The sequence below is a fragment of the Balaenoptera musculus genome, chromosome 10 (assembly GCF_009873245.2).
Source record: "Balaenoptera musculus isolate JJ_BM4_2016_0621 chromosome 10, mBalMus1.pri.v3, whole genome shotgun sequence".
NCBI lineage: Eukaryota > Metazoa > Chordata > Mammalia > Artiodactyla > Balaenopteridae > Balaenoptera > Balaenoptera musculus.
The window spans coordinates 62,180,443-62,207,820 of NC_045794.1; the positions used below are offsets into that span (position 1 = coordinate 62,180,443).

The window sequence follows — 27,378 nt, forward strand, 5'->3', positions numbered from 1 at the left end:
TAACGTTCTTACCATAACAATAACGAAAAAATGGTAATTATGTGAGGTAAGGAATGTTTATTAACTAACCTTTCTGTGGTAAATATTTCATAATATATACATGTATCAAATCATCACACTGTACACCTTAAACTTATACAATATATGTCAATTATATCTTGATAAAGCTTGGGGGTGGAGGGGAGCATGTTAGCTCTTATTTATTTTTGAAACCTTGGCATCATGATAGTACCTGTACATAGCGAACACTGAAAAAAAAAATTCATTAAATGAATAAAGGAAAAAAATATTTTTTAAGTAATTGACTCGATAATTTAAATCACTTATACAAATAAGGGTATGAACTAAAGACAGAGGAAAAGCAACTGAAGTACAAAGCAGACCAGTCTTAATAAGTGCTGTTTTATGATCATAGCAAACCTATAAACACTGAAAGGTCCCAAACCCAAGTTCAGCCAAGAAACAGTTAATACTGTATGATAAGATTAAAGAAATATTATATCAACCTAGAAACTGTAATAATATTGTTTTGGGTTTTTTTAACCTTTCCATATCTACTTCCCCTTCCTGTGATAATGCACCTTGATCTTCCTTTGAGGAAAACATCCCTCATGGAAAAGCAAAGAAGAACTATCTTAATGGAAGCTCCATAAAGATTATCCATTGCTTCCTGCTCTCTAGATCTCTGGAGCTGCTCAAGTGTCTGTGCTTTCTAAAACTCAGTTTTTCAGCTTTTACTTCAAGAGTACAAGCTTATCATTCTAGTGATTTATTTGTTAGCCAAAGAACCCTAAATGGACATAGATACTACTTCAGCCACTTGTAACCAAAATAAGCGACCTTTGAATAATAAAACAAAATGAAAGTTAACTTCAAAGTATTTTAAAATGTATTTACAGAAGTGAAATCAATGTCAGACCTAGAACATAAAACACCATATATGCAATACAATAGTGTAATATTCACCTATCTGTTTCTGGCTAGGTGCTTTAACTTCATTAAATAAGATCTATCATAAAAACATCATGCAAGATCAGGCTTTTATCAGAATCACAAGGAGAAAAGATTGTGTTTAATCAGAAATGTGATCTCTACCTCAATTTTAGTTTGCATCTTACTACCCAAGGTGCTTCCTCTGGAGCTCCCGCTTCAAATTTTCTCACCCACTATCAAATGAAAGATTTGTGGTCAACTGCATGATTAGTACTAAGAGGAGAAACATATCTAAAAATATCTATTCAAGCAGCTGACTGACATTTCCATTTGTCTGACTGATCTTGTAATCTACTGCAGTCTTTATGAAACAAACAAACAAAGTGATGACAAACCCTTCTAAGGCCCTGGACTGCAATCAACCTATAACAACAACTTAAAAAGGGAAAGCTATTAACATACCTCTACCTCATCACCTACCTGGTTTCTAAGATTCTAAGTTGTGTCAAGTGCAAAGCTAAGAAACATCTTTCAGAGGAGAAATGTGATTTCAGTAGGAAGAAAAAATACACACATACTTCTACTGTAGCCTAGGACTTATTATTCACTAGAAGTTAATTAAAATGCATAATCCAAGGAATTCCATGGTGGTCCAGTGGTTAGGATTTGGCGCTTTCACTGCAGAGGGCCGGGTTCTATCACTGGTCGGGGAACTAAGATTCCACAAATCGTGTGGCATGGCCAAATAAAATAAAATAAAATAATCATAAATGAGATCCATCAACATTTCCACTATGTGAGAATGGAAGAAAATGGATACAAAATAAACAGAAGACAAAATCTCTGTCTGGTGAAGTACACAATATAATTGGAAGAACCAAATATACACATGTAACATGTATTATTGATTTGACAAATAAAAATCAGTACATAATTGAATATGTGTTACATTTACCTTTTCTCCTATTATTTTTACTCTTAAGTGAGGCAAGGTGGTTTAAGAAAAGAAAAATGAAAGCATCTGCGCACTGTTCTGAAACCAAGAACAATGTTCACTAACCCAGCATTTTTTACATGTAGTCAGAAACTAAATTAAATGCAATCTGTATCTAACAATTTTCTTCAATTCAACATGTTTCCATTAAGCACACGCTATAGTTCTGGCAACTGTCATCAGAGTTCTTCAAATATTCATGCAAAAGACTGCTTTAGGCAAGGCTGGGACGTTTCCGTTAAAAAGAGACAGGAGAAGAAGGAAAAGAAATATATGATCTTAAAGTAATTAAAAAGTGTTACAATTTCATTCCCTGTCAAGTGTCAGATTTGCTATTTAAACACTTGGCTTCTGATACACACTTCTGCTACTGCAGCCCCAATTTGCTGACCTTCTCAAAAATCATACAGATGTACGCATGGAATGTAGAACTGCTTGCTGTAAATGATAGTGAGAGAAAGGAAGAACCCCAACTGCTCATTACTTCCAGCCAGCTGAAAGTAGTTAACATCTTCCGTAATACAAACAGTATCTGCCCTGGAAAATACCAAGCACATAGCCCCTGCTGATGGCAATATCTTTGAAAGCAGAAACTAACAAAAACAAATGAAAAACAAAAATCAACAACACATACACAAACACAAGCAGTGAGGGCAAGGGAGTAAATTATGCAAGGATGGACTTCCCTGGTGGCACAGTGGTTAAGAATCCGCCTGCCGCTCTACTTACAATAGCCAGGACATGGAAGCGACCTAAGTGTCCATCGACAGATGAGTGGATAAAGAAGATGTGGCACATAATATACAATGGAATATTACTCAGCCATAAAAAGAAACGAAATTGAGTTATTTGTAGTGAGGTGGATGGACCTAGTCTGTCATACAGAGTGAAGTAAGTCAGAAAGAGAAAAACAAATACTGGATGCTAACACATATATATGGAATCTGAAAAAAAGAAAAAAAGGTTCTGAAGAACCTAGGGGCAGGACAGGAATAAAGACAGACGTAGAGAATGGACCTGAGGACACGAGGAGGGGGAAGGGTAAGCTGGGATGAAGTGAGAAAGTGGCATGGACATATATACACTACCAAATGTAAAATAGATAGCTAGTGGGAAGCAGCAGCATAGCACAGGGAGATCAGCTCGGTGCTTTGTGACCACCTAGAGGGGTGGGATAGGGAGGATGGGAGGGAGACACAAGAGGGAGGAGATATGGGGATATATGTATATGTATAGCTGATTCACTTTGTTATAAAGCAGAAACTAACACACCATTGTAGAGCAATTATACTCCAATAAAGATGTTAAAAATAAATAAATAATAAAAGTGAAGATTAAAAAGAATCCGCCTGCCAGTGCGGGGGACATGGGTTTGAGCCCTGGTCTGGGAAGATCCCACATGCCGAGGAGCAACTAAGCCCACGCACCACAACTACTGAGCCTACGCTCTAGAGCCTGTGAACCACAACTACTGAAGCCCGTGCACCTGGAGCCCCATGCTCCGCAACAAGAGAAGCCACCGCAATAAGAAGCCTGCGCCCCCCAACGAACAGTAGCCCCGGCTTGCCACAACTAGAGAAAGACCACGCGCAGCAACAAAGACTCAATGCAGCCAAAAAAAAAAAAAAAAAAATTAGGCAAAGATTTTTTTTTATTTTCAAAATGATGTTGGGTTGGGGGATTTATATTACCTCTAAAAATTATAAAAATAAAGTAAAAGAGTATGATATTGGAATACCATATATATATCAATGGAACAGAATAAGAAGTCCAGAAATGGATCACACGTACATGTTCAATTACTTTTCAACAAAGGTGCTGAGAAAATCCAATGGAAAAATAAAAAATATTTTCAATAAAAACTAGATATTAAGTAAAAGGGAAAAACCTTGGCTCTTACATTAAACACAAAAATTAACTCAAAATGAAACACAGACTTAAATATAGAAACCAACACTATAAAACTTCTAGAATAAAACACAAGAGAAAATCTTCACAACTTTGGGGTAGGCAAAAATTTCTTAGGAGACCTAAAGCACAAACCATGAAAGAAAAAATTGATATGCTGATCTTCATAAAAATTAAAAGCTTCCCCTCTCCAAAAACAGTTAAGAAAATGAAAAGGCAAGGCACAGACTGGGAAAAAATATGCACAATACATATAACTGACAAAGAACTAAGATCCTGACTATATAAAAAAGTCTTAAAAGTCAGTAAGAAGAAGAAAACACCAATATTTAAATACACAAAAAATTTTAATTTACCAAAAAAAGATAAAATGACCAATAAACCTTTGAAAAGGTGTTAAATACCACTAGTCACCAGTGAAATACAAATGAAATACTATGAGACACTACGACACAATAACTAGAATGGCTAAAAAATTTTAAACTGACAATATAAGTGTTGATGAGGATGGAGGGCAACTGGAACGCTCATATATTGTTGGTGGGAATGCAAAATGGTACAGCCACTCCTAGACATTTACAGAGGAAAAATGGAAATATGTCCACTCAAAGACCTATACATGGATTTTTCATAGCAGCCTTATTTTTAATAGCCAAAATCTAGAAACAGGTCAAATTGTCTATCAACAGGTGAATGGTTAAACAAAATTGTGGTATATTCCATTCTATACAACTGAACACTATCTAGCAATAAAAAGAAACAATTTTAAAGACATGCTGAGCAAAAGAAGTCAGACAAGAGTATATATTCTATGATTCCATTTATGTGAAATTCTAGAACAAACAAAAAATCTATAGTGGACAGAACCCAGATCAGTTATTGCCTGGGGGAGAGTGGGGAATAAGAGACATCAGTGGGAGAGGGCAGAAGGGATTTGGGGGACTGATGAAAATGTGGATGTTACATGGGTGTATACATTTGTCAAAATGCAGACTATATTCTTTAAATGGGTGTATTTTATTCTATGTAAATTATACCTGAATTAAAAAAAAATTTAAGTGTTGTTGGTGAGTTAAATTGTAGAGAGCAGGAAAGGAAAGACTACAGGAAGAAAGAAAGGCAGAATGACATTGTAAAAAGCTATATTTTTAAAAATCACAAAAACAGTTCAAATTATGGCATAGCTAAAACTAGGAATATAACAGGGAAATATTTAATTTTACCTGTAAAATGGGAATAACTCACAGGATAGCTATGAAAATTAAATGAGATAGATAACACTATATACCTGGTACATCACAGAAACACAGCTCAGAATAGTTGAATCTATATCTACCCATGTTAAGTGTTAAGGTGAAACCAAGAAAATAAGTGATAGTTACATGGAGTAAAGAGTCTCTAGACGAAATAATTTTAGATGCCAGTTTTCAAAGCAGAAAAGGAAGTGGATGAAAGGATGCAGGTGGAGGGAATGGTAATGTGCAAAAGAATGGAGGCGGAAAGGAGAAGTTGCGTGTAGGAGATGGCAAAATTAGCATGCCTGTGGCAGCAAGTCCATATACGGGAGTAACAAAAAAACCAGGGTAATCTTCCCATCTGAGGCAAATATTCATTTAAATTTTACAGTAGGACCCAGAATAGAAACTTCATCCACTTGATGCTATGATACAAAATAAATATATTCAACTATTTAAAATAGGATAAAACAGACAAAGTTCTTTCAGTTGAGAAAATATGAATACTTACAATCATCAGCTTCATTCTCTTGGAGGTTAGCCATAGTTCTTCCTCCAAAGAAAAAGTAATTATTAAAATGTAATTATAGCTAAGCAACATATGGACTTGCTGTGTCACTGTCATTGTGCTCCTGAAATAATGAAAGCCTTCACATTTTCCAGACTCTGAATTCTGTAAGTGACTGTTATTTTGGAAAACAATACAAAAAAATCTCCCCAAAGAACTATCAACTACAAGAATTATTTCACGGCATACTACTTAAAAGGTATCAGAATGCTATAATTATATTTTAAGAGGCCTAAGGTGACCAAGATTAAGATTCTTGGGTATTTATAATTTTGAAGTATTTTTACATGTATACATTTTAAAGTGTTTAACAGAAGAATGCAGGGTTTGCATTCTTATGGCATTTAAACTAAAATATTTATTAAGATTTTACATATGTGACAGAATAATTCCTTTCAATATTTCATATACATTAAAGTGTTTTTTTCAGTGCCTTGTATCTGGAAAGACACAGCCAAAATAGTAATAATTTGAGTTAATTTAGTTGCCAGAATGAGAGAAACGTTCAGAAATGCTGAACGAGAATGAGGTGCACAATGAGAAAGGTAATATTAAAGGGCAACAGTGCTGACCTTTAAACAAAGTAGCAGCAATGTAGCTATGGTGAGGACAACAAAGCTACAGGATTGAACCAACCGAAGTCTCCTACTGAGAAAGGATGTTATATAGTGACAGTCAGCTAGCAAACAAGGTTTTATCTGCTCCACTTACAACAGAGCAATATCCAATTAGAGGCTTTGGCCCAGAGTAGAACATATAGAGAATAAAGAATGACCTTATCTACCTTTGCTTTCTTGAGCCCATAGGTTATACATCAAAGTAATAGCTGAAGTATCTATGAAGACACAAAAAAATTATTGGTATGTTATATCATTCAGAATCACAAATGATTTTTCTTTAAAAGTTACTTTTCATGATAATAGTATTTTATACTATAAAATACGTTTCAAAGCATTTCCTATATGTACACTAAAAAAGAAAGTTCCTATTTTAAGAAATATAAATTAGAAAACAAAGTTTTTAATAATAAAATTAGCAATAAAATATTAGTTAAAATCCACCACTGCTTTTTGTTTGTTTGTGTTTATTTATTTATTTTTTGGGTATATGCCCAGTAGTGGGATTGCTGGGCCATATGGTTGTTCTATTTTTAGTTTTTTTTTGTTTGTGTTTATTATTGAAAAGCAGATTCTGGGAGGCTGACACTGTTAAAGATTGTTTATTGTTTTTAAAATGAGGATTGTGAAACTTTATTTTTCTTTTTTTTAACATCTTTATTAGAGTATAATTGCTTTACAGTGTTGTGTTAGTTTCTGCTGTATAACAAAGTGAATCAGCTATACGTATACATATACCCCCATATCCCCTCCCTCTTGCATCTCCCTCCCATCCTCCCTATCCCACCCCTCTAGGTGGTCACAAAGCACCGAGCTGATCTCCCTGTGCTATGTGGCTGCTTCCCACTAGCTATCTATTTTATGTTTGGTAGTGTATATATGTCATTGCTACTCTCTCACTTCGTCCCAGCTTACCCTTCCCCTCCCCGTGTCCTCAAGTCCATTCTCTACATCTGCATCTTTATTCCTGTCCTGCCCCTAGGTTCTTCAGAACCATTTCTTTTTTAGATTCCATATATATGTGTTAGCATACAGTATTTGTTTTTCTCTTTCTGACTTACTTCACTTTGTTTGACAGAGTCTAGGTCCATCCACCTCACTACAAATAGTTCAATTTCATGTGAAACTTTTAAAATCAAACACCTTCAACATAATTAAAGGGATGACAGGAAACATGAGAGCAGTCCTTTTAAGTATAGTTCAAAGGCTTTATCACTGTAAATAAACTTATTTTATTTAGAGGTGGGAAATTTGCTCATGGTGCATCTGCATTACTCAGATTAAAGCTACGAGGAAGTGGTTCAAAATTTAAAGGAATAAGAAAGTCTCTTATGAGAAGCCCTAAGAGCTACTATTGGATAAGTAGAGGGGAAAAAAGTTATCCTGAATCTCTTGCTTAGAGTGTGAAGTATATTTGGGGCTATCCACATTAGAACCATACCACCCAGCAGCCAGGTATATAGAAAAAAGAACACATGTATCAATAAAAATAAACTAAAGCTCTCCCTGGGCAAGCCACTGTTGGAGTCATTAGTTTTCTCAATTATTCTCCTTTATACTTATTTGTGTCTCTACCTTAATAAAATCCTATTTGGAAAAATATAGCTAAATTTTTAAAAAGAGTTTAAGCACAAAAATCAAATGAAAAGGGCAGAGAAATTCAAAATCTATAAAGGTGACAAGAAAATATTAGAAAAATACAAGCTAAAGATTAGGAATAAGAAAAGAGGCCCTAAAAGTTTAATGGACAAAGAACACTATGGATAAAAAAAGATGAAAACAATTAAAAAAAGATAACGAAAAGGAAATAAAATCAGCAACCTGAGACGTTGAAAGCAGGAAAATAAAAACCATCTTTTAATAAACATAATATTAATAATAAGAACAGAGCAATGCTAATTCAAAAGCCAAACACCTTCACTCAGAGATTCTTCAAACTAAGACTGCTTTGCCTTCTCAAGTTTTTTGTGAAAATTTTACTTAGCAAATAATTGCAAAGTAGAAAGCTAAAGAACAGAAAGCACAGCTCCTGGCCTCATACCAATGGCTCCTATCCCTAGTGCCCTGGCTTTTCTAAGCCACTTATGTGAGAAGATGACACAATTCCTTAAAGAATGCTGAGCAGTTCCAGTTGTCTTATCTCCCATGAACAATCGATGGGTAAAACCAAACACAGACCCAACAGACCCACCCATATCCCACACCCCGCAAAAAAAGTGGTGTGAATTTGCAGTCAAAAATTTAATCAGCTCTCTAAGAAAGCTCTTTTTTTTTTAGGGGTCAGTGCTTATCCTAAAAGCAGCAGGTATGCCTACTAAGGACAGGAGTAAATGACAGGAAATCATCTTTTTGAATCTTGTTTCTAACATGCTTCTTCCCCCCACTATTGTGTTTTTAATTTGGCAAGAACTTAACCCTTTAAGTATTCACAGGTGGGTTAAGATAATCACTTTCTATATAAAATTCCAGGAAATGTCTGCCCTTTGAAATCCTAGCATTCCTAAATAAACTTTAGAGCTATTAGAAATCTTCAAATCAATAACTCACTGTCTCTAAATTTTACAGATGAAGAAACTAAACACAGAGGGATTAAGTGACTTGCCCAAGATCATAGAGCAAAAAGAGACCAGAACCCAAGTCTCTTTAAGTCTCAGTTCAATGTTCAAAAAACAAAATATAAATTCAATGGGAGGAATTACTAGGATTCAGCCTTTTAGATGTAATATGTATTGATTGGCGAAAAAACTGCAAAACAGCATTACATTATAATCCCAGTTCTATTTTTCAAAAAATTATACATACACGTACATATATATATATATATACAGAGAGAGCGAGAGAGAAAGGGAGAGAGGGTGGGTGGAGGGAGGGAGAGAGGGTGGGCGGTGGGAGGGAGAAAGGGAAGAACGTCTGGAAGAATAATACCAAATCGGTAATATGTGGACTCTCTGGGACATAAAGCGGGGTCTAGTGGCAACAGAAACTAACTTTATGAGTTTCTGTACTGTTGAATTTTACAGACAGCATATGTTGATGGAATAATCATGTTTTTGCATTTTAAAAAATTTAAACAAAAATTTTTCACTGAGAAAATGCATCTCAAAATGGCTTGTCCCCCCCTCCCCCTCCCCTCCCTTGTGTGTATGCACACCGTGTGCGCATGCGCGCACGCACACACAACTTGAAAGACATTACTTTGTAATGGGGGTTGACCTTGAAATTATCTTAATTTGGCTTCACAGTAAATGTGGTCTTCCTTAAGAACAGCATAACATTAACACGTTAAAATAATTCTAACAAGTTGAGGTAATTAAAGAAATTAAAAGTTGGAATTTGAATTATAAAATGCATTTAAAGAATTTTCCTTTATACACCTGAAACTAACACAACATTGTAAATCAACTATACTTCAATTTAAAAAAAATTTTTAATTAAGAAGTTTTCCTTTAGATACATAATAGTAATAGAAAATGAATTAATACTTTTGTAATGAATAAGAGTATGTATAATTTAAAAATTACTTTCATATAAATGCATACTGCTAAAGTGGTTTCAATCATGTTAAAAAAAGACCCAGCATTCTTGATAGGCTAAACATCCCTCCCATAAGTTTATTATTATACTACAGCATTCCTTGCAAAACGGTAAAGACAATGATAAACTTGAGCTCAGTCCTCTATGTAGATTATGAGTTTCAAAATCAATAGGTCCAAACAATGAGAGTTTATCATACAGTTCTCAATAGAATCTTATGCTGGTTAGCTGCCCATCAAGGTTATTTAGTTTACTTCTCCCATATTTTGGAATTTTAAATATCTGTCCAAAGAGTAAGGGATGTCTTAAATGAGTAAATTGTATTTTCTTCACTCCTCTCTCCACTTCCTTCTCAACCCGTTGAAATCTGGTGCCTACCTCTGTATTCCCACTACAGTTATTCACACAAAGACCCTTCATTGCCAAGTTTAATGCTTCCTTCGCCAATGCCATTATGCAAAGACGCTCCTGATTTTCTAGTTCCTCTAACCAATCCTTTTCTGATTCTTTCACTAGCTCATCTCACTCTGTACAGGACTTGGACAGTAAAGTGTCTCAAGGTTTCATTCTATTAGAGCCTCTTCTCCTCCTCTCATTTGCAACTACCATCTTCTTGCAGTTATTCCCTATTCATATCACCAACCTAGAACTTTCTCCTACACCAAAACCACGTATCTAATGACCTGCAGCAGAGGTTCAAAAACTTTAGGAAGCATCAGAATCACCTGGACGGCTTGTTCAAAAAGAGATTTCTAAGCTCCACCCCCAAAGCTTCTGATTTAATAGGTCTCAGCAGAATCCAAGAATCTGCATTTCTAATAAGTTCCCAGGTGACACACTTTGAGACCCACAGGCCTTCAGGACTCTCCCTTGGATAAGCCATAGGTACCTTAATTTCAACACGACCTAATGAGTCTCCCAGCATCTACCCTGGTTCCCTCCAAACCATTCTTACACAGCACCCAGAGTGATCATTCTAAACTTGATCATTTCATGATTCTTTGTTTAAAATATTCTAATGGTTTCCAAGGCACCTTAAGACAAAAATCAAAATCCTTAACAGGGTCTATCAAGCCTCGCATGACCTGGTCCTTGCCTACTGCGCCACGTTGCTATCACTTTTTTTTTTTTTAAACACTCCAGTCACAGGGGACTCTTTCAATCAACTCGTAGCAAAAGCCAAGTTCCTTTCTGTTCCAGGATATTTAAACAAGATGTTCTGACAGAAATATTCTTCTTTTTCCCCTCAGCTTAAGTCACCTTCCTTGGCTCCCCTCCCCACCCACTAGGTCAGCAAAATCTTCTATCACCCTCTATTTCCTCCTCTTAGCACTGTCCACAATGGTGATTACACAGTGAATTGTGCAATTAGTAGTTTACTGTCCGTTCCCCACCCTTCCCACACACACAAACTTAAAGAAGTCGCATGTCTATCTAGTTCCCACTAAATTTTCCGCCCCTGCATAGTGACTTACCCTCAAATATCTGTTGAATTAAAGGTCTTGTAACATTAAATTATTTTGAAACCTCAAAAGGAAAAGTATTATTAAAAAGGGACTAGAGGCATTTTTTAGTATCCTTTAATACTCACAAATGAGGAAGCTTCATTAAACTCTACCATCTGGGAGTTTAAATTAAGAAAAATAATGCCTTCAAAAGATAAAATGAAATCTTCCTATCACAAGTTCTTCTGCAACAAGATATATAGGTATATTATTGCTTAGTATCTGTACCAGTAGAGTACAGCACTGATATACAAAACCATTCAGTAATATAAATACGTTTATAATGCAGCCTAGTATAATTTTTGCAAAAAAGTTATTTTACGTGTAAACCTGCATCAGAGAGTACACTCAGGCTTAGCAACAGAAGTGGTTTTAGTTCATGCTAGGAAATGGGATGGGGTAGCTGCCTGGAATTAAACCTAAATATGGATAACCACAAATTATATAATAAGTATGAATATAACTGAGGATTAAATTATTATGCAAACAAACGTTATATAGATTCTCTTGTTTTTTTTGTTATATAGATTCTGATCTCCTTTAAATGGAAAGAATATCTGCCATGTATAATTCATTCACCAACTCTTTCTCTGAAGCACATGCTAAATCAGCATAGCACTGGCCTAAGTCGCAAACAGAGAACAAGTGTAACTATCTTAAGATGTAACTTCAACTAATATAGAAGAATTTACATCCAAATAAAGGTTATCTCCATTCAGAGTAGTCATTTTTAGAGACCATTTCAACTTGCCATCATACAAAACAATTCTCGAACTCCTCTCTTCTAATCACTTTCTTAGCTACCATATAAATGACACAAGAATAATAGGTTTCATCCTTTCGGTCACTGATTATTTTTAACGAAAAATGACATTTCTCATTTTGATCCCTAATTTTATGTATGAGACCCTGTTCAGAATCACTTCCCACTTTTTCCAAATATCAAATCCATTCTCAAGAGATGTTATTCGCCACCACAGAATATAGGTAAAAGAATGAGGCTGAAGGCACTAAAGAAATGCCGAAAGAATAGTTTCAAAAGTGTTTCTGAAAAACAGTGACATTACTGAAATATATTCAAGATAACTTTGAACACATCAATCATCTCTTAGACATATAAGTTTTAATATGCTTATTTAAAAGCTGGTCACACATTTCTACTTTGGGCACAACTCACAGACAGGCCTGATCCCTGACTTCTGGTTCTCCTGAATAACAAATGACATAATGCAAAAGCACATTTACTATGAAGTACAGATTAAGAAACGGAACAAATTCTAACACTAAAATCTGGTGGTCTACTCTAACAACATGGCTTGGAAAGGTAGTGCTGTATACCAAAAAGAACACGGCTACAGAATGACATAGGCCAAGGTTCAACTTCTTGCTTGGCCCCTTAGTACCTACATGACTGATCACGTTACTTGAACATGGAGTCTGTACAACATCAATAATTCTATCTGTAAAATGGGAATAATACCATCTATTGCAGAGCTATTATAAGGACTGTATTACATAATATATCATCTGATTGTAATTCTACCCCCTAGCATCGTCAAGGAATCCTCAAAAGAACCTAACAGGCTATCTGTTCCAACTCTCCATTTTACTAAGACCCACAGAGACTAAGTGGTTTGCCAAGGTCACAAAGTTATTTAGCAGGAAAGACAATACTTCTGGCAAGCTTCTTGTTTTCCCAGTGCATCTGTTTACTAAATCAGTTGGTGTTTGTAATGCTAGGTTGCACAAGCCTGTGACATAGGGTCTCAAAGAGGGTTTCTGAGACAGTAATAAATCAAGGCCTCTTAAGGACAGTATTTGGAAATATTTCCCTGGCAATCAAGTATTAATAATTTAGTCCTATATATTAAATGTCTCCCTTGGATTTTAAGTCTTTGTTTTTAAACTTAGATATTTTAAATTACAGCTAAAACTACCTCATTCTGCGTAAATTTTCACTGTTTTCTTAAAAGGTTCTTTTCTAAGGAAAATATTAACCTAGTTTTAAATCAAGATACTAGAAAAAAGTGAATGTGTTTCTCATTAATTATGGTAACTGGTTATAATCAACCAAGAGACTTACCCCAGTTTCCTACAAGTAAATTCATACCCATACTTAAGGTGATGGTTCTTTATTAAGGATCAAAGCTTAAAATGCAAGATCTAAAGTTAATTCAAGATAATCTCAAGGAATTTTATTACCGATTTTCTTATTCAATCCCAAAAGCAATTTCTTCATATTTTGATACAGCTAAGGATGGCTTTTTATTTTGGGCATGAAAGAAAAATGAGTGTCTGAGTGCCTAACTCTGGCCTAGATGCTTCTGGGTTTTGAATCCAAGGTATAAATTACCACAACCAAAGTACTGATCATCTTTAATTTATCATGTAAGTAACCAAGACACATAATTACACTTCCACATGCCAATTCAAAAAGGATCTATGAGGGGCTTTCCTGGTGGCGCAGTGGTTGAGAATCTGCCTGCCAATGCAGGGGACACGGGTTCGAGCCCTGGTCTGGGAAGATCCCACATGCCACGGAGTAACTGGGCCCGTGAGCCACAATTACTGAGCCTGCGCGTCTGGAGCCTGTGCTCCACAACAAGAGAGGCCGTGATGGTGAGAGGCCCGCGCACCGCGATGAAGAGTGGTCCCCACTTGCCACAACTAGAGAAAGCCCTCGCACAGAAACGAAGACCCGATACAGTCATAAATAAATAAATAAATAAAAAGAACGTGAATTTCTTTAAAAAAAAAAAAAAAGGATCTATGAGAACCAACACAATTTTTAATACTTCAATTAAAAATGACTACCAAAAATGAGAAACTATGGAAGTAACTCATATTCAAAGACTGTTCCTAAAAGAAAACTGATCAATATGGTGACAATGAAAAAATTCTTGGAGAATCCAAAAAAAGCATATATTTGCTGAATTTAATTAAAATCATTATTTGTCTCATAGCCACAAAATGTATCACCGGTTAATTTCAACTTATAAGTTTGAAGAGGCTAATTACTACTACTGTAAATTAAGAAGAAGCCCCAAAATAACCAAATAAGACCTTGCTAGTTAAAACACTAAATATGTCAAGCAATCAACCTCTTAAATGAGTCTCTGTTTTCACAGAGGAATTTTTCCTCAGTAATGACAGAGTATTATTTTTTTAAATTCCTACACCCTAATCATAAATTCCTGGGAAAATAAAGACATAAAAACCATAATTTCCCAAGTAATCAAACCTTTGAAAAACAGTCACAGTACTATCCATATAATGCTGAAGGTTCTATTTTAAAATTTCAGGAACAGTGAGAAAAAGTACCAAAACTATAAACCTAAGAGAAGCAATAAAGGATACCGTAATGAGGCAGACAAAAAGGATAGTAATTATGACAGGTATCTAAAAGGAAAAATGCTTAGAATACATGAAAAAGGTAAAGCAAAAGACATATAACCATGATCTAATCAAACCTCTGGATTGTAAAACCAAGAGTTCCACAGAATAAGAGAAAGTTCACAAAAGAATCAGTAAACAGACATCAACATTAGGGAATATTTACAACTTTGACTTCCCCTACAGTGGGCAAATAAAGAAACTACACAAGAGCCAATTTCTTTTCTAAGCTACTTTAAATTTCAAATAAGCATGTACTATGTAGGTTCCACAGTATCTTACATAATCAGGCCAATTCTAGGGGTTTAATAAGCCTTCCAAATCACAGCCCTTCTGACAGGATCTCAACTTCCTTCAAAGTAGTCAGCATTTAAAAAATCTGGATTACATAAACTTCTGATTGCAAGAGAATTATAACTCCAATCATAAAAGACACACTTTCCAGCAGTCAAAACCATAGCTGTAGAAGAAAAAACTACAAAGTCTCATGAGAGAAGGCCTGAACAAGATTAACAGAGAAATGCAGCAATATCATGGAAGAGAGGGAAGTAAACAGACAAATTTAAATTTATTTGCCCAGGATAAATTATAATCAATCAATTTTCCTAAAGATTCAGGAAAGCAGACTGGGAAATAAAAAAGAGAATAAGGTATAAAAAATTTAAAACAGTGCTGGGAAATTTTTTTGAGTATAAAATGAAAGGAGGAGATGAAAATTACGGCCTTCATGAACCAGCGAGGCAATCTAAGCTCAACATTTAAAGTACCAAAGATAATTAGGTAGAAGAAACAGAAAAGTTATAGAGAAAAAGATCAATAACTAAGGAACCAAAGCAGATATCACAATTAAGGCAGAGAAGGTAAATGAAAAAGAATAACACCTCACCTGCCTGGACACAGTTGAGAAACAGAAAATAAGTAATGAATAATCAAAATGTCACAAGAGTCATGGGCTTACAGCTGACATGCCATTCTCTGGAGAAAAGTCACTATTTTATGCACAATCCTAAATGGTCTCATTCAGTTTCCAAGGAACAAACTAGAAATGGCAAGAGGATCATAATGACATGTACAAGTTAGGGCAGGTGACAACAGAAGAGGAAACAGAAAAACTAAGAAGCAAACAAGAATTCAAAAAGCATACAAATTTTAGGACCAACTGGCATAAAGATACAAAATACCTATTCAAATCAATAGTGAAGAAGTATCACTGTATTTCAACACAGTATCATGATCACAATTTTTATGATCATTGCATTAACAAAAAAAAATAGAAAAGATCTCCAATAAAAGATGATGGACTGAATATAAATTTTCCCTCCAGTTACTTCAGATCTCCCATTGAAACAAAAACAATTCATACAGAAAAAAAATAAAACCATACGAGCAAAGAAATTAAAAGTGGGGATGGGGTAACATAGGGGTGGGGGAATGGGAGGTACAAACTATTGGGTGTAAGATAGGCTCTAGGATGTACTGTACAACACGGGGAATACAGCCAATATTTTGTAATAACTGTAAATGGAAAGTAACCTTTATATAATAAATAAAAAATTTTAACTGTAATAAAAAATTAAATTAAAAATAAGACACACAGAAAAAGTGGGGACAGAGTACAGAGAGAAGTCCATAAATTTCTGAAAGATGAAAGTAGATGTGAAATTGATTGATATCACAAGCAGAGGGAGCCACAGCCTCATCATACCCTTTAAGAGTGATGCAAAAGGTTGGGAACCAATACATCTGACAGAACCCCCAGAGAACCATGATTGCAAAGTAAGCGGTTCAGCAAAGGGTGGGAATAAATAGTGGGGCTAAAAATAGGAGAATTATATATTACCTGACTGACTGCATAAGGGACTACATTTCCCATCCCCCATCTCCAAGCAGCACCTAAACAACTGACATTTACTCCCTGGCAAAAGCACAGTCAGCTTTTCTCTAAAGAAAGTGAATAACTGTCTAGGGGATGCTGGCACAGAGTAATAAACCCTTCTAATCTGGCATTTGGAGGGCCCACAGCCTGGAAGCTGGCTCGCCTCCCTCTTAACCTAAAATGCTTGTCAATATATAGGCCCCACCCTATACTGTTCTGCCCTAAAGCGCTGTGCCCAGAATTCCTACTCAAAAAAAAAACACCTGGGCTTCCCTGGTGGCGCAGTGGTTGAGAGTCTGCCTGCTAATGCAGGGGACACGGGTTCGAGCCCTGGTCTGGGAAGATCCCGCGTGCCTCGGAGCAACTAGGCCCGTGAGCCACAACTACTGAGCCTGCGCTTCTGGAGCCTGTGCTCCGCAACAAGAGAGGCCGCAATAGTGAGAGGCCCGCGCACCGCGATGAAGAGTGGCCCCTGCTTGCCACAACTAGAGAAAGCCCTCGCACGGAAACGAAGACCAAACATAGCGATAAATAAATAAATAAACTTATAAAAAAAAAAAAAAAAAAAAAAAACACCTAATAGGGAAAACAGTCCAAGGAACAGGGTGGGAGGGGAACATCCAGACCAGGAAGCCGGTCCTTCTTTCTGAAACATGAAGAGACAACCAATCCAGGCATATAAGGAAAACTAAGCATGGAAAAAAAGAAAAAAAAAAAAAAGATTACAAAAACAAACATAAAAGCTGGCCAGACGGGAAAAGGAAATAATTGAGGAAACACGAAATGTCTTCTAAAAATCTACTTTGCATATTCTGAGACTAAAGAGAGTACTACAACATAAAACAAGAAAAGAATGGCAGAAAAAGAGAACAAGAAAATTCAGGGATTACCCTCCCCTCAACAAATCAGCCAAAAAACTAGGGAAAAAAATCCCCTGAACACAGAGCAAAGAGAATCACAAAATATGAAAGTAAAAATGAGATGAGGATCAGTCCAAGAGAGAAAACATCTGCCTACTGAAGAACAAACAAGCAAACAAGAAAATGAAGGGAAGAAAATATCAAAGACAGGAGAGAATTTCTTAGAGCTGAAGAATCTGACTCAAATAATAAGGGCAACTGAGTGCCTAAAACAAATATAACAAAAACAAAACAAAACAACATGTACAGCTCATTATGAGTTTGCAGCAGAAAGATAAAACAGAGACGATACTAAAAGTTTTCAGACAGAATAAAGAACAAATCACCTTAAAAGGGTAGTAAATTAGATGACACATGATTTCGAATCAGCATCCCTGGCACTGGAAGACAACCAAGCAATGCTTTCAGAGTTCCAAAGGAAAATTATTTGCAACCTACAATATTGTACCCAAACTATCAGCCAAATACGAGAACAGAATGAAGATATTTTTATACATAGAATATTTCAGAAAACTTGCCTCTCAAACACACTTTTTTTGGAAGTTGTACTCCAAAAAAAAAGATCAAGTAAATTTAGTGAAAAAGGAAGATCTATAATAGAATGGACCCAATTCAAGAGGACAGTGAAAGGAAGTTCCAGAAAGAGACCTAAAAGGCAACTAGTCCAAATTGAAGCAGAATTACAATTACGCCAGATAAATAGGGGACACAATACAACAGGTAGTATGATGAAGAGTTGGTGGAGACTATGATAAAAGCATACAATACCAGAAAAGGGGGCAATTAGAAACACCAAGAAAATAGGAAGTCATGTCCATTGTTTTTAATTCAATGGCTAGATTTTGAGCAACTGATAAAATAAAATAAAATACACTGGACCTTGATGGTATCAAGGTATTTTTCTTCAAGTGGCCCAAGGGCTGCTTAATAGGATCTGTAGAAAAGAAATCATAATCTGAGCATACTATCTGGCCTAGGATTAAACGATACTTACACAGTCATAGTATCAAAACCATATCTTGGTTTTTGTCATTTAGTGATGGACATATGGATGTGACAGCTGGGGTTGGGGGGGATGGGGGAAATGTGTTTATCTAGGCAATAAGAAGTAGAGCCACCAGTCTAGAAAGAAAAGGAAAGAAGAAAGAAAAAGTGGAAAATCCAGACAATGTCTAAACTGATAAATTAGCGAAAGTGTAGATCGACATTCAATAGAAACTAGTATGTTTTATAAAAACAACACAGCTTCCTTTGTTGCATATTCATAAACCAACCTCCCCCATGAACTGCACCCACCTCCTAAGGCGAGAAAAAGTCCATTAATTAAAGGTAAGCTTCTTTCAGTTTAAAATAATTTCTTTCAGGTTAACTCCGTTTTTAAGGCAGAGGTTCTCTGCTGGGGGTGATTTGTCCCCCAAGGGACATTTGGCAATGTCTAGAGACATACTTGGTTGTACTTTAGTGGAGGTGCTACTGGCATCTAACGGGTAGAGGACAGGGAAGCTGCTCTACAGTCTACAATACACGGGACAGCCCTCACCTCAACAAGAGTTATCCAGGCCAAAATGGCAATAAAGCCAAGTTAGAGAAACCCTGCTTTACGGGAACTCTTCAGACTTTTACAGAAAAACGTTTATAGTTTCTCTGTTCCTTATTCTTATCATGGTATCTGGATGTAGAGGAAAGCTTTCACGGGCACAGGGAATGTTATGGGTGGTCTGAATGTGGACCCATGGACTGCCCTCTGGGTCCTCACGGGCCTCTGAGGTTTGATAGAGCCGTAATGGCATATACTGATGCTGCAGCAGCGTCCACTGACCTCCTAACCTGGCCCCTCAGCTCCTGTTGGCACGGATATTCTTAGGGCCTCAACTACCTCTTCTAAGCAGCCCATGCTTGGGTTAAGGCCATACTAGCTGCTTAACAAATAAACATCAGTAACTTCACACAACTAAAATGTCTCCTTAAAATTATACAGTCCGACATGAGTGCTCCTGTTTGGTGCACAGCTTTCTTCCACATGGTAATCTGAGGGACTTGAGATCTTCCCAATCTTATTATCACACCTGAAGAGGCCCAGCCTCTCCATCTGGCCCTTGGATTGGAAAAGAGAAGGTGGAGAAACACAGCTGTTTTTCTCCCACCTCAGTTCAGAAGGGACAGTGCATCACTTCCATTCACATTCCCCTGGTGAAAACCCGTCTTATGGTCCCACCTAGATGCAGGGAAGGAGGATGGGGATAGAGGAGAGAATGACTGAGAAATGTGTTCCTGTCTGGGCAGACACCTCCCAGTGTTAACTGAACTAAGGCAAGAGAGAGAACAAATTCTGGTGGGCATTGAGCTGAATCTGCCACAGCCGCCCTCTCCACAACGTCTATAACCTGGTTCTTCCCCTCACAACAGTACCCTCATGACCGGCTTGCTAGCTCTCACTCTGTTAACTTCTATTTCCTTCACTAGGATTATGTGAGAACTTCCAGATCTCTTTCATACCACATAAGAACAGGAAAATCACAGGGTGCATCTCTGGGCCTCGTTTTGCCTAAATACACCATATTCTTCCCCTGAAGCCATCTCATGTCAGCATAGGGCCAGTACAGGGCAATGAGCTACTTTAGTGGCTGTGCAGGTTCTGAACGTAAGCAGCCTGGCTCCAGAGCCTGTGCTAGTCTGCCTCCCTAGATTTCTAAAATAATAGGTAGTAAGAGAGTCCTTCCCTGATCATCAGTGAGTATTTATAAAGCATCCACATCTGGCAAAAGAGCCTAGGGAACTATTACAAACTCCCCACTATGATACACAGCACTGTTTTTCTTTACCTCTGGACTGCTGATCTTAAATGTTACTATAGTCAAAACAACAGGTAAAATTATACAGTAAGCAAAACTTGTCTTCAGAAGTCCCTCACCCTACTCTCTACTTGAACAATGTACCTGTGCCCTCATGTCCAAGGAATCCCACCTCATTATTCTTACCCAATAATAGTGTTACTTAGACTGAACTGCTGTCTCCCCAAATCTACCATACTCTAACCCCATCAAAAAGTACTTACACAGGACTTCCCTGGTGGTCCAGTGGTTAAGAATCTGCCTTTCAATGCAGGGGACGCAGGTTCGATCCCTAGTCGGGGAACTAAAATCCCACATGTCTCGGGGCAACTAAGCCACTGCGCTGCAACTACTGAGCCGGTGCACTCTGGAGACTGCCTGCCACAACTAGAGAGAAGCCCGTGCGCCGCAACTAAGACCCAACGCAGCCAAATTAAATTCATTAAATTAAAAATTTTTTTAATTTTGGAAAAAAAAAAGTACTTTAACAGACTTCGTAATTTTCACAGGGGCCTGAGCCTTCTTTGTAAGAAGCTATGTAATCTGATAAACTACTCCTGCTAATAGTGGCATCCGGCAGCCAAAAAAACAAGTTACTTTAATGGTGGACATTTCAAAAGGATAGATTTTAATTATACAGATTTGTGTCCCTCAAATATCACTCATAAAGATCATCCATACCAATCCTGTGCATAAGTTTTACTCTTTAAAAAAAAAAGCATGAATTTTAAAAATTGTAACAAGTCACCTTAAAATACTGTATCTATTGTACTATATGTCCTTATAGTTCCAGTTTAGTCTGGAATTTCCTAGTGAGAAAATGGCACTGAATGAACAATAAAGAATTATTTGCTTTACTCCAAGTAAAGCATAGGATGTCAGTCAAAACACACGAAATGAAAAAAACTGAGGCCATCTTATTACAAACTGTATTTTCATCAAATCATAAAGTCAAAATAGACTGAGAAATATCATAAAGGTCAAGACCTGTCACAAGGGGCAACTGCAAATAAACTCTACAAGGCATTATAATGTGACGGTTAAAAGGACAGGTTCTGATGTCAAAGGTCAGGTTAAAGCTCAAATTCAAATCCTTTTGGTAAGCTCCACCACCTGCTGCTTAGCCTCCCCATGACTCAGGTTTAGTTCAAATCCTGGCTCTGCGGCAAACGACTTCATCTCTCAGTGCTTGAGGTTTAAAAAAGGACAAGAAAATAGTCTGATTTGGGGAGGGGTCACTGTCAAGTACATATGTCAAGTACCTGATACATAGTTAGCAGTCAACACATATAAGCTATTATTATTATTATGACCAACCACTCCTACTAAAACACCTTCAGGAGCTATCAATCTCCCTCTGAATCTATCATGTTTTTAAGCAACCCTGAATGAAACAGTTTCTCCTTTTTATCTGAAGAGTCTTGAAGCTCAAAAAACATTTCCTCTTTTTTTTCAGGCCTTTGTGAATATGGAAGGTGGCGGGTAACTAGCTTATCGTTTGAAGATTCAAGATTCTTTTTTAGCCTTTTTATAGTACAATTCTCTTCCAAATATTACACAAAGGACAGCCTGCTCCCTGGATTTAAACACTGCAAGGAGTTCACAAAGCATAATGAAATTTTGAGATTCATAAAAGAACAAACAGCTACTGGAGCAAAAAGCTTAGATAGGTTGATGCAGAAGTCTATTAGCCTGCTCACAAAATATTGAATTCTAACGTAAGCACAGCGGATAGAGATTCCTCATGGTTTACAGTCACTCAGACCACTAAAAACATATAAAGGATATTTTTGGTAACTTTTTTCCTTAATAGCAGGAAAATGCTCTGTGTTTTCACAACAATGAATACACAGATTGCATGACAGGCAAGGGCAATTTCTTCAAAAGCAAATTCTGTAGAGAACAAAGCCTAAAGGCTCAGATTTTTCAGTGAGACATATCCCTTAAAGCTTTACAAATTCGAGGTATCTAGCATTCCTTGCGGTTTGTAACATTAAGAAGTAACACAATTAAGCCTCATTTATATCACAAAGCATTATGCCTGATTGAAAGAAAACTAAGCATCTAGAATTTTGATACTGATAAATTTAAAGGTTAACACCATAGATCAATGCAAAGGTCAAGTAGATATTAGAGTTCGTGATAAATACACCAAAATATTTTTTAAAGATCTAAAGACAAAGAAATGTTTTTAAATAATTTGATGTTTGTTGATTTCTCCTATGTGTTAATATTGAAATATGCACTTTCATATACATTATGTAATCTCATTCCCCCAACAACCTTGTGGGATAAGGATTATTATCCTCCCTTTACAAATGAGAAAACTAAGGCCCAGTGATTTGCCTAAGGATACCTGCTTGTATAAAATGCAATCAGAAATCCAATTCAAATTTTCTAACCCCCAGATCAAGGCTCTTGCTTTCACCGTACAATTGTCAACTTCCAAAACTCAAGTACTCCAAATTTTAGCTCTTACAAAGTGTGCCAATCTTTTTATCTGGGAGAGGTAACAGTTATGAGGGAAAAAGAAAAATTCTACATAATGTTACCAAAAAAGACTCACTGTGTTTAATCTGACATGACTACCCAGTCCAATTAAAATGCTTTGGTTCATGCTGTCTATCCCTCTTAGAACACCTGCTTATCATCAGATATACAGCTCTCAGCCAGACTTAAATGAAGAATCACCTCCTCCAAGAAAGTTCCCCAGATTAAATGACCTGCTTCCCTCTGCCAAGCCAACATCATTTCTTTGTCACCTCACTGCTTGTATCTAATTTGAACTACATTATCCCATACTCCTCTTTGTTCTCCAGTCTTACATCTGGAACTACATTTTTTTCATTCGATAACTATTAAGCATTTGGAAAGTCAATGGTCCTTGCTATCATGGAGAGCTTACGTTGTTTCCAATTTTAATAAAAGTAAGAATAACATAGGGTAGAAGAATTTGATGTTTCCGGACAAGAGCTCCTTTCCTACAAGGTCTCTGAAGAAAGCTCTCTCCTTGCAAACTTGGTAACATTTTTCAGGGAGGAAAAATCCCTTCTATCATGTGTTCCAGATGAGACCTTCAACTTCATGCCTTTGAGAAGATATATGAGAGGGTGGGGACCAAGGTGGAAGGAAGATCTAAAATCTTTCAGGGATTTCCTGAAAGAAAATATTGACTTGAAATCTTCACACATTAGTCCAGACATCTCTTCCTGTATCCCAACCACAAGGAAACTATACTTCAATCTCCTTGCACGTAGGCACCTTTATTAATGAAGTATGCACAGACTTTTTAATTCAAGTTGTATTTATGTATTATTTGTAGGTCATATTCATAAGAATAAGATAGCACCTATGTCTTCTACTTTTAAATCCCCCAATGCTCCAAAATCATAGCTATAAATGTGTTCAGCTTTGGATAACATAGATATTAAAATATAAAACTTCAAGTATTATTAGGATAAGGATTTTCCAAAATAATGTTAGAAAACTACATCTAAGTATCAATTCTTTATTTTGTCATTCATGCTTCAATTCAAGTAACATGCTCTTGAAGGATTATTTATAAACCACGTTTAAATGTACTAAGGGCTCTCACTAGTTAAATTATGCAATTAGTCCTTTAAAAAGAAAAATCTTTTTATAACGCAAATTGTTAATTTTACCACTTTTTTCTTAGATCAAAACTAAAACATAATTTCATTACAAACAGTATGTGTACTTACTCCAAAGTATATTTTAAAGCTTTTCAATTCAAAAGAAACCTAAAAACTAGATATTGCCAAATTTATAGGTGCCATAAACGTTTTGTAAGAACATATTTGATTGCCTCTAAAATGTAATAATATTCTAACTGAAAAAAATGTAGCAGCACCTTTTCATAGATCACAGCTACAACAAATATTATGATTCAATGAAAGAGAAATAAACCATGACCATTTTTAATTAAACAGGCACTTCTAAGCACCTGTGTACAGTGTATTGTAGCTCAAATGGTTCACATGGAATTTGACCACAACAACTTAAGCTCCATAATTAAAGACCTAAAAGGTAGTTCTTATGTTTCATCTATTCCCTTTCCCATTACTTTGAACAGGCATATTGTAGTCATTCTATACATAGTTACTATTAAAAAAGCGGTAACAAATATTTGAAATTCTCTGTACTTTTAACAGAGGACAAAATGCATGCCTTTACTCTTCCTTCCCCAACCTGTTTCATAAAACTAGCATGATCTTAATAATCTCACTGCAAAACAGGTTCTATCTAGCAAGCACAGAAATTGATCCTAGTCTCTCAGCATGATCAAGTTTAGATGACACTTGATGGGATGGAAGGAGGAAACCTAACAAGCATTCCACCCATGTTCCTCCACAATCCTTGGAATCCTAAGGGAGGGACAAAAAAAAAAAAAAACAACAAAACTTTTTAAATGATTATTTGAAAAGACCTAAAGTAGCACTAATTTGAGGCTAACTTTCAGGGGAAGTTAATTAAAAACGAATAACCCTACCATACACAGTGCATTCTAATACTACTTAGAAGTCATTTACGTCTTCCAGCATCAGAAAGGCAAAAACTTCACTAAATTATCTAAAGTAAATATGCGTATACCATCAGTTGGGTAAATTTCCCCATCTGTTCAAGTAGGAGCCCAAGTTACCTATTATTTCAGGCAGCATTTAGATAAAATGAAATTAAGTATGTTCCCCAACCGCACGTCTCTCATAAAGAAGGGTGTTAAATGACTTTTGTGAGTGGAAAATCTGCATATACTGTTGCTTCGCCTCGGCCGGTCTTGAGAGGACGGCTCAAGGAACCAAATGCACGCTCTTTGTGAAGCTCCTTGGAACCTGATTCCATTCTTGAGAAGGAGCTCAGAAACAAACATTACATTTAAAAGTACAGCAAAGGCTTCGCCTTCCTCCTACGCTACAAGAAGGCCACAGGAACTGAGGTTTAGAGGAACACCACCATGGCCCTCGGCTCTGCAAGGGCGGGTGAGGTCTGCGATGCGCGGCACAGCCTCCTCTGGGGCTGTCACAGGAAAACGGGAGCCTCGCCTTAACTGCACCAAGGGACAAAGCGCCAGCTCTCCAGGCCGCCGGGGCTTCCGGCGAGACCCCGCTGTCCGCCCAAACTTCGGGAGGAGGCAGACAGGGCCAACAGAAAGCTCGTACCGGCCCCTGCCCCTGTCACGGCTTTGGAAGGTTGCAAACGCACTTACCGTGGGCCCCAAAACACTCCATCCCCGCCAGCCTTTGGAATTTCCCACTCCAAAAGGGGACAAAGGAGCCAAAGAAAAACTCCCCGGCGCGGGGGCCCGGAGTGCCCGCCCGCCCCAGCTCAGAACGTGGAAGTCAGGGTGTGCAGTCGCCCGTAGGGGTGCGAACCCGCCGCCCCCCAACTCAGGGACCGGCTCGACACTCACCGGTGTGGAGCCCCCGGAGAGGCGGGGCGCAGGCGGCCGGTTGGTTCCTCTGGGGCCCTGCACGCGTCCAATCGGACCCCAACTTCTCTCGGCCGCTGTCGCCGGCGGCAGCTGGGGCGCGAGCCCAGACCAAGAGCGCTGCCTGGCCGCCACGGAGGCACTGCCCGTTCGGCCCGCTAGGAGGGCGGGAACTCCGGCCCTGCGGTCTACCAGCCAGGGCGGGCCCCCACTTACCCTCCGTCTGCGGGCTACCGGCGGCGGCTACCGCCCCGGCGAAAGCTAACGCTGCAGCCGCTCGGGCTGCCGCTACCACCACCGCCCGGCCGGGAACGCGTCGCGGCCTAATGCTGTCATCGGCCGAGCCACCACCTCTTTGGGCATCCAGAGCCTCCGAGATCCTTCACATTCGAGGCCCCGCCCCCGGCCCCGCCCCCCGGCTAGCGGGCTCCGTCGCACCCCCTTCCCGTCACGTGACGACGCGCGGAGGCGGCTATGGAGAACCCTCCTCTGCCTGGCCGGCGACAGGCGGGCTGGAGCAACTGTCAACACCTGGTTCCGGCAGAGTCTGATCGCCGCCGAACCGCCTCTGCACACCCTGGGGCGGTCTCGGGAGGCGAACCTACCGCCGCCCGCCCCGCGCCTGTTGAGGCGAGGTCTTCGGGACCGGTCGTGCAGGGCCCTGCCTCATCTGAGGAGGCTGCACCGGAGAGCTCCCGGGTAGGGCTCAGGGGCCCCCGCCTCCCCAGCCTGGGGCTTGACTAAAGTTTTAGTCAAACAAAGAAAAGCAGAAGACATCGTGGTGTCTGGCTTGGAAAGCAGTAACTACTTGTTCCTATTGCTAGTAGCACGTGGTTTCTTCATGAGAGCTTTTTATTTTTGAGGAGAGGATGGTGCATTTCCTTCACGCTGGGATGCAAATAGCCTAGAAAATTTATTTTGGTTCCTAGTCCTGTTCAGGATCCTTCGTGCCAGTTTTACAGTCATTAAGTTTTACAATGTGTTAGGTCGGTGGCAGTTTAAACAGCTACACAGGAATTTGACAGTTCGTTCCATTTAAAAAATAAAGACTAATTCTTGATTTTTTTTTCAGGTAGTACTTAACTTTGGACATAACCTTTTGCCTTCCTTTTTAACCGTAGTCCAAGGAACGCTCCCCCCAACCCTGTTATTGAGAGGAAGAGTAAAATGCAAGTGACCAAAAGAAAGACAGTAACAGTACAAAAATAAGGGCGGTAGAAAAGCAGAAAGATCATAATCAAATTCTGCTAACAATGAAGGCACATGAAAAAGCTTTATGTAATAACCAAACTCAGTTTGTAACTCATTTTTCCTTCTAACCCAGAACTAAGTTTTTTTCTTAAGTGATTGTCATCTCCTCATTACATTTTCTTAAGATGGCAAAAAGCATTCTGATCAGCTGGATACTTTGAAATGAATAAGCAATAGAGTTTGGCCTATATAATCCTTATGAACTAAGCTATTTCATAGAAACTGTAAGAAATCATGGACTTTAAGTCTTACCGTTATTTCATGTTACCCAAGAAAGAAAAGAAATACTGCCAATTAAACTATGCCATGCCACTGATTTTTTAAAGGCACATCTTGAACTCAGAGATGTTAAAATATGAAAAACAAT

The 27,378-nt window shown here is 37.9% G+C and overlaps 1 protein-coding gene across 4 annotated transcripts in view; it reads right to left on the minus strand.

The window, feature by feature from the left end:
• The window catches only part of OSBPL8 (oxysterol binding protein like 8), a 194,802-nt gene extending 168,710 nt beyond the window's left edge, over nucleotides 1-26,092 (minus strand). For 2 of the 4 annotated variants that reach the window (XM_036865913.1, XM_036865907.1), the window contains exon 1: nucleotides 25,743-26,092. The gene's annotated coding sequence lies outside the window, so the exon portion shown is untranslated. Of the gene's footprint in view, nucleotides 1-5,581; nucleotides 5,624-6,422; nucleotides 6,474-25,742 lie in introns of all 4 variants that reach the window. The other 2 variants (XM_036865909.1, XM_036865908.1) reach the window with 2 other exon arrangements.
• Between the last annotated feature and the right edge of the window lie 1,286 nt (nucleotides 26,093-27,378).